We start from the raw sequence: 9,217 nt of genomic DNA, 5'->3' as shown, positions 1-9,217 counted from the left end.
TCTCCGAAATAGTGCTATAACTTCTACCGCTTAGACTTTGTTGCTTTACCATCGATAGTAGGTATCGTTTCGTTTTCAATGGGTAATTAAGTTTAGAGTTGCACTTTTATATTTATGTAGTTCACACAGAAAAGAGTTTTCTGTGTCCATATGTACTTTTCCTTAAGCATATCAAAAACAATTATTTTTAAGATAATGTACAATATTTATTAGATTTACGATTCGATACGATACAAGGGTTCTGGTAATCGATTTCAAAAAATATCGTTTGAAAACTATCGAGTAAAAAGCATCGGTATCGAATGGGAAAAATATCGATATGGTATCATATCGTATCGAAATTCGTGTCCCTATATTTGAATGAACAGCAATGTATGTATTTAAAAAAAATAATTTTAAATAATAAAAAATTTTGAAAAATTATTTTATTTTTTGCTTTTTCGACCAAACTCTTTTCAGAAAAAAATTTTATTATAATTTTCAATCTGGTAGCTTGATTTTGATGAAAATGTCATAATCTCAGCAAAAGTCAAATGGCTAACATGGCTGCTAATGTCATTAAGTGAAACTACCTTCTTTTAACCGACTTCCATAAAAGGAGGAGGTTATCAGTTCGTGGGAATATTTTTTTATTTTTATTTTTTTTTAACCGACTTCCAAAAAAGGAGGAGGTTATCAGTTCATCGGAATATTTTTTTTGAATATTTTTTTTATATATTTCTTTTTTTGTTTTTTTATGTATGTTACCGCATAACTTTGGACCACGTCAGAGGTGGTCCTGTACTAATTTGGTTTAAATCCGATCATTGAATCATGAAATATATAGAGATATATATATTTTTTAAGTCGGTTTTTTTTGCTAAACATTACTTTTTTTTTTTTTTTTTTTTTTTTTTTTTTTCATGTATGTTACCGCATAACTTTGGACCACGTCAACCGATTTCGATAATTATGTATCGGAAAGGTAGGGTCTCAGAGGTGGTCCCATACTAATGTGGTTAAGATCTGATCAGTGGATCATGAGATATATATATATATATATATATTTATATATATATATATTTATATGAGAGTTGAAGTCGGTTTTTTTTGCTAAAAATTACTTATATCTATCACGGTTTGTATCGCATGCGCTTCACTTTTATCGTTTCAATCTCATAAATTGTATATAATGACTTTGGCTAAAATTTCAAAATCAAAAGTTATCATAACAAATTCTATGGGACTGAGATATATTATTTTCTTATTTTTAGTCCATTTACAAGAGCGTGTTATATTAAACGGTTCTTTTTTTATTCATTTGGCTTAAAGATATAAAAAAATATCGCATAATTAAAGAATATGAAAAAAAGATTAATTAAATAATTGGGCGAGTTCCAACGTCAACGCTCGAACATCTAGTCGAGCGCTGGGACGGGGCTCTGATTTAAGAAGGTGATGCGATTTCACTTCATAACACATGCGGAAGCGGAGACATCAACGAACGAGGTAAGTTAGTCTTTGAATTCATACTAAAATATAACTTAGTTATAAGCAATAGGGGTAGCGAGTGTACCTTCATAACGAAGAGTAGAATAGAGGTTCTGGATATTACCCTCGTCTCAAAAGATGCGGAGGTCATCACCAGGAACTGGAGGGCGCTTGATGAGAATTCCTGCTCTGGTCGTCGCTACGTCAAATTCGGCTTAGAAGGAGTCCCGCACACGGTGCCTCACAAAAGATATCTAAGAAACGCCGACTAGCAGAAGTACAGAAAAAAGCTTGACAAACGGCTCCCAAGAACCACACCATCAATTCGAGGGAACTCTAGGGATCTAGATAGGCTGGTAAATCGCTTCACTGTCACGTGTGGCAAGGCTCTGGATCAGGCCTGCCCTATGGTAAATGCGAGAGGCAAAAAGAAACCACCTTGATGGAGTTCAGAGGTTGACGAGGCCCACAAAACTGTCGTAGTGCCTTCAATCTCGCAAAATTGTCGGGGGAGATACGCAATGGGAAATCTATAAGTTAAACGTAATAGATTACAAGAAACTATTAATAAAAAACAAGAGATCCTCATGGAGGAACTTTTGCAGTGGTATGGAATCTGTATCAGAAAGTTCTAGGCTCAGGATGGTTCTCCGTAGTTCTCCTAGTATCGCCCCGGGATGCTTGTAAGATCCGACGGAGCGTGGACGGAAACTGGGGTTGACTCCCTGGACCACCTTCTGAGCTCGCACTTTCCAGACGCCACCGAGCAGCCACAGAATGGACCAATAGAGCTAGTGGTCAACCAGTTACGGTAGACCTTATCACTAAAGAAAAACTAATGTGGCCAATAGGATCTTTCAAGCCTTATAAATCTGTGGGTCCAGATGGTGTTATACCGATTCAGTTGCAGAATTCTCTGGTGCTAAGCTCAAAATGGCTGTATTCTATTTTTAAGCGAATATATGGGGTATTGGTATGGTGGCCAACTCTCAATAGGAAATCTAAAACCGAAGCACTCCAAAGGGTGCAAAAAACTACGATGCTCTACATCTGTGGGGTTCTGCGCACAACTCTATCGGATGCTATGTGCGTGCTGCTCAATATTTTGCCAATTGAAATTGTTGGAAAACAATCAGCGGTGTGTACCGCCTTGAGGCTGAGGCAACTACCAGGATGGAGGAACTCTCAGGATGGCCACACCGCAATCTTAAGGAAAGTAAATATACCGGAAACGGGTTACTGTGCACCAAGATTGAACTTTACCAAGAGATATAGGATTTCTATTCCAGATATAAAACTCTGGGCAGGAGGGGCTCCTGATGAAAAGGGATCACACCACCTATACACCGATGGCTCGAAGCTAGACGGAACCACTGCAGCGTCTTTCAAGCTGAGGTATAGGTTCCGGGGCACCAGAACATACCAGGCAATGATAAGGCAGACGAACTTGCAAAATAAGGCCCACATCCTCGCTGCTTCCGTAGGCCTGGAAGAGATTAGGCATGCCGCTCGCTACCTGCAAGCTCATTCTAAGAGATCTGTCCCTTAAAATAGTTAGGGGCAGGTGGGGTAGTCGCACAACTTGCAACAATACGAGGCTTACATGGCCGAAATGGGATAAAAATCGGTCGAAGGATCTCCTCATGCTAAGCGTAAGGGACATAGCCGCAGCTGTGGGTCTACTAACAGTCCATGTTGCTATCGGAAGGCACGAGGTTCGGGGTCCCTCATAATGACTTCATCAGAAGCTGCAGAAATGAAGAAGAGCAAGAAATATAATTGCGGCACCTGTTCTGCGAATGCCCCGCACTTCATAGAAGAAGACGAAAGTTTATGGGTGCAGGCTTTTTTGAAGACCTAACCGACATAGCTAAGGTAGACATACGGCAACTTCTGGGTTTCGCGAAATCCCCACGAATGTGTGAGTACGAGGGATCTAATGATCCGCGTGGTATCACAACGGTCCCAAAACCTAAGCGCCTATGTGTGCTAGTGGGGTCACCGGCAGCCACTTCAACCTAACCGAACAAATGAGTATTATTATTGAAAGTCTCCTGAAGAGAACCACAGTTTTCCGATCGCAAAATATTGATTTTCAAGAATTCTATACCATTTCTACGATTTTTTTTTCCTATACAAATTACATGGAAAACTTTGAGCGCTTAGAGCGACATCTAATTTTTTTTTGATTTTAAAATAAAAAATAGAGGTATACTTTTTTCGATATAGCACAATTCTAGGCGGTGAGAGCATTAAAATTCCGACTTTACTTTTTTTTGAGCACCCTTATGTAGGGTGATGAGCACGGCGTGCATATTCATTAAGAGAATGGAGCTACGATATCAAGGACTTTGGAATAAAACAGTGATGGCCATTGGTGTTTGGTATAGACAAAGACAAGAAGGCAAAATATGCCCTTTTACTGGATTGAGTGTAACATCAAACACATTTTGCTCCGGGTAAGGGCAACATTTTTTGGAAGAAACGAAATCACCATTAGAATTTTCTTTGTAGCACTTGCTTTTATATAACGAATAAACACAATTTATTTTATATGAAAGAAAATGCCGCGCATAAGTGAAAAAGAAAAGTTTTTACAATTATATTTCGAAGCAGCCTTACCTGATATACTTTTTCTTGAAGTATTCGAAGACAACAAAAAAAAGTAAGTGCGCCTGGGCCACACTGTAGAAGTGAAAGTTACGTTACTTATCTATCTATACATACACACATCTGCTTTTGCTTAAGGTTATATTTTTTCGCAATGTAGATCCCTACCGCCTACCACTGATCGTTTTAATAACATTCATCTTATTCTGTTTTTCCATTATCTTCATTTTTATCTTTATACTCTATCGATAACAAAATCGATTATAACGTCCATCAAAATATCTATAACAAAATTTCAATAGCAACATCGATAAAAATATCGATAACAAAATCGATAAATAGCGATAATAAAATCGATAACAATATCGATAAATATCGATAACAAAATGGATAAATATCGATAACAAAATGGATAAACATCGATAACAAGATCGATAAATATCGATAACAAAACCGATAAAAATATCGATTATTTTATCGATAAGTCTCGAGAATCCCGAAAATCCCAAAATAGTTCCCAGATTGAGTCTTTGTGTCTCTATTTTAATCTTTCTTCCCATATGTTCATCTTTGCTTTTATCGGTATCCTCATCCTCCTCTCTGTCTTTACTTTTATGTTCATAATTTTTTTCAGCTACATATTCCCCTTTCACATTTGCCCTTATATATATAAGTAAAGTGTTTAAATTTACCAACCATTTCCGTTGCACCATTTCCGTTGCACCATTTCCGGTGCACCATTTCCGTTGCATAATTTCCGTTGCATACACACAAGAAGTACTTGTTTCAGCCCTAACTGTTTCCGTTGCACCATTTCCGTTGCATCATTTCCGTTGCAACATTTCCGTGTGTAATTTCCGCCGAATTTGCCATTTTACTCCCTCCCAACCAACCAACCGCCGCTAAAGAAGTTTCACTTCAAAAAGCATATCTTTCGCGACTTTGACTTTGCAATGAGCGCCAGCTGAAATAATATGGCAATGTCGCAATTTTGTCGCAAGAAAGTTTCCATACAAAGGTAATCAGTTGTGTCGCAAGGTGGCAAATTTTGCAACAAATGCGACATTTGCAACTTTGCGACGTTTAATGAATCCCACTACTGTATAGGTTAAGCCATCGTTCAATGTTCTAATAGTTTACAAAATTGTTACATAATAAAAACGATGACTTAAGTTATTTATAGCCTTTTTAATGTTATTCCTAACATTCGACTTCGCATTCGCACATTCGCATTCCGAAAATTCACATTCGCTTTCGCATTCACGAATGTGCAAAATATGGCATTCGAACATCACTAGTACATATGTATATGGAAATTCTTGTTCAAAGATACATATATATATACATATGTCAGCAGAGAAATGCCAGTGCTTATTTTTGTTGATCGCAACTATTCGTCGCTAGAGGCCGCCTAAGCACATGTTGCATATTTTCAGGCAAATTTGAAGAGTTCAATTTGTGGTGGAAATTTCCCTTCAACGTGCGTTCACTTCCCAACACTGCTGATTTCTACAAAATCTTTGTTTACACATACACATGTACAAACAATTGCGAACGTACCCTGTGGGAAAATCTCTGGTTCTGAGCTGGTGCGCTTCTAGTACATTTAGACAACTAGTACAATCAACTAGCGAATTTAACAAGGCGATGTCCTAGGAAGTGTCAATTGCCCTCCGCTGCATCCCTTTTTCGTTAGTTCAAACTAGGCCTAAATTCTAAAAATCTGAACCAGTTCTAAAATTGACAGCCGAAAGAAAAAAGTATCATGATTTTTCAATATTTATAGTTCTTCCGTGTGTGCGATTTTGAATTATTTTCAAAGAAATGTGTTTTCAATTTGAAATTACATTTTTTGGAATGATTTTAAGATATGTATGTACGTTTACATATCTAGCTATAACTGAGTTTGTAAAGGTGCTTGGTGTTATGGGGTAGATTCCAGAAGGTTCCAAGATGTTAAAATGATAACACAATATCTGGAAAGTGCAGAATGGAAGCGTGGATGCATCAAGCCAAACCATCAGTCTCTTTTACTTCTAAAGTATAACTGATGGAAATGCCTTATTTACGTAACTAAGTTCCAATTAGGCATATCGGACATTTCCACCAATTATAGTTTAGAAATAAATGCGTCTGATGCTTTGGCTTGATGCATTTCTGAACACATCCCATATTTGAAGGAAAAAGCCACCAAACACATATGGCTGGTTTCACCAACTCAACTTAACTTAGTCTAGCCTTTTTTTGGACTTAAGTCAAAAGTTAGCCTACCTTTTACACAGCTTATTCTTGAATAAGTCTAAAAAAATTGGCTAAATTAAGTTAACTTGAGTTGGAGATACTAGCCCATATCTATGTAAAGCAGCCGTGCCCAGCGCAGGGCACTTGCCTATTGAATTCTGCCAGCGCAGGGCACTTGCTTATGGAGTTCTGCCGGCGTTGGGCATGCCTGATGTAAAGTAAACAAGCCCCCCAATAAAATCGAACTGATAACGAACTCATAACCAACAATAGTTTTCCAATGTTCATAAATAGTACAGTATATTGGTAATACACTCGAAATGGGTTCGAAAAAAAATCAAAACCCTAATAACAAGAGAGAAAGCGAAATCCAGCTCTTTCTCGAAGGGAAATATAAGACAATATCTCTCTCATAAAATCTTCACAAGGGATGACGGAAATTCGTTCCAAAATACATCACGGGAATATACATTGGATAACGAAGGTTGCGTTACACTGGGTAATGGCCTAGTTCTCGAATTGAATACTAACTTATTTCCACATTTATTATCAAAGGTGAAACTCGAAAAAATTATGGTTTTCCATTCATTTTCGAATTGTTAACCAAGCCCAATGTTTATTGGGAACTAACCTTAACGAGATTGTTTTAAAAGGGTTGACACAAATTAGAAAATCGAATTCATATTATTTAATAAGATAAATGAGTTATCCCAATATGGGTATCAAAATGGGTTTGAGAAAGAATTTAGTTATATTATACAGAAGGTTTGTGCGTGAGTACCATAAAGTGAGCGTGAAACGAAGAGTTGTAGGAAATCTTTAGCTAGATTAATTAAAATATTTTTTAGGTGCTTGAATGGGGTAGCCATCTGTTTAAAAAGTTAAATTCAAATTTTTTAACATAAGTGAAACTTATTATATCAGCTCCGAGGTGTTTGCGTAAGATATTTAACGCCACGGTAAAGGTAGGTAATGGCGGATAAAGAATCCAATCGGCCAATGAAGCAGGGAAGAACTAATGCAAACACAGGAACATAAACAAAGACAAAGATAAAGATAAAGATTAAAATTAATATTAAGATTATGGTTGCGATTAAAATTTAGGTTAAGAGGTTCCTAGGTTCCAATTCTTCCGCGCGTAGGGACTACACGCACTTAGTTTTTTATTATGCAACTTTACATGCGTCTAAATGTTGCACCCGCTATATTGTAAATCCCCGATAAGTAAAATCTTTAAGAAGGGCAGTTATTTATTATTACTATTATAGGCCATATGCACCGCGACCTCTAAAGTTGTCTATTGTGCGTGGGCCCCCGCCCTATATGAGAAGGCTTTTAATGTAGCCTAGCACCACCCTAGCGCCACTACAGTGGACTAGTCTGCGCTTAGCGAGAGTACCACATTCACAGAGAATGTGTTCTAGCGTTTCTTCATCCAGATGTCACAGAAGCGACAGACGTTTGTTTCTGAGAGATTGCTTTTACTGAGGTGGTAACGAAGAGAACATTGTCCCGTGTAGTATCCAGTGAGAGTTTTGAGGTCCTCTCTGCCTAAATTGATTAGTTTCTTTGAAACTTCGTTTGTAGGACAGATAAATCATTTGGCTTGTCTTTGCCCTGGACATTCCATCCAATGCCTGTTGAACATTTTGTCTTCCCAGTTATTTATGGTCCCCTTTATATGTGCTTTGGTGAGCACACAAAATGGTTCCGGAACATAAATTACTGCGGCAGCCCCCTGTTTCGCTAGGCAGTCCCTCCTCATTGCCATCATGTCCCTCATGCCCTGGTACCCATGCTAATAAAACCGTATTCTTGGTACCAAGGGCATTTAGGACATTGAGGCAATCATATACTAGCTGAGAACTTATTTTGTGGGACTTCAGGGCCAGTAGGGCTGCCTGACTATCCGACATAATGCAGATATATTTCAATGACGTTCCCCTTCTATAGGGTGGCCAGATGCAATGATTTAATCAGTACATGTGCTGATTTTTTCCTATTGTACTGATTTTTAAGAGCCCGAAATTAGTACGCAAAATCTACTGATTTTTTGATTTTGTACTGATTTTGTACTGATTTTTACATTTAATAAATACTTTTGTAAATTGGTGTAATTGACATTTACTTGAAGTTTACATGTCCAAAACAATGGTTTTTGACAACTCATACGTGTGAGGAGATTGAAAGCATTAATTAAATTTAAACCATTATTAAAAACGTGTCAGCTTGCAATTGTTTCGTTTGCTAGGATTTCGCAAAATAACAAACTGTTTGGATTCAACACAACCCAACTTCACGATTTGCAGGTTTTACGGGATTTACAGGAAACGCTGGTGTAACGGTGCAATGTAAGTTCTAAAAATTTCGAAAAGGTGCAAACTACCGACTCTTGGATATGATATACGTAGCTTTACTTTGATTTTTGATGTTCGACCACCTGTAATTTTACTTGCACATACACATTTAACACTATTAAATTGCATTCGCACTCGAAAATTCGTTTAGCGATAATTCGGTAGTATACCTTTTAGTCAACATTTTAATGTGAATGTTGTATTTTATAAGCCCACCAACTAAATATGTTTTAAATTTGTAGCTTAAAATATGCAAACAGATTCTGACTCAAGCTCGTCTTCTACTGAAACTGAATAGGCTACAATTTTTTTTTTAATTTTCTCAATTTTTATAAATTTTCTAGAAAGTTTGAGACTTCAACTCACATGTCTTTTGTTATAGAATTAACTATATTTTTTATAAAAAAATTTAAATTAAGTAAGGAAAGAAAAAATTTTCAAAACCTGTCAATACATTTTACTACTATTTTCCTGAGCAAAGCTGTACATACGTACGTAATACCCTTGATTTGTTTTAAAGTAATGAATTTTTATATTGA

Source organism: Rhagoletis pomonella, unplaced genomic scaffold (assembly GCF_013731165.1).
Source record: "Rhagoletis pomonella isolate Grant_MI unplaced genomic scaffold, Rhpom_1.0 Rhpom_scaffold_00004, whole genome shotgun sequence".
Lineage (NCBI taxonomy): Eukaryota > Metazoa > Arthropoda > Insecta > Diptera > Tephritidae > Rhagoletis > Rhagoletis pomonella.
This window is presented reverse-complemented; position numbering follows the sequence as displayed.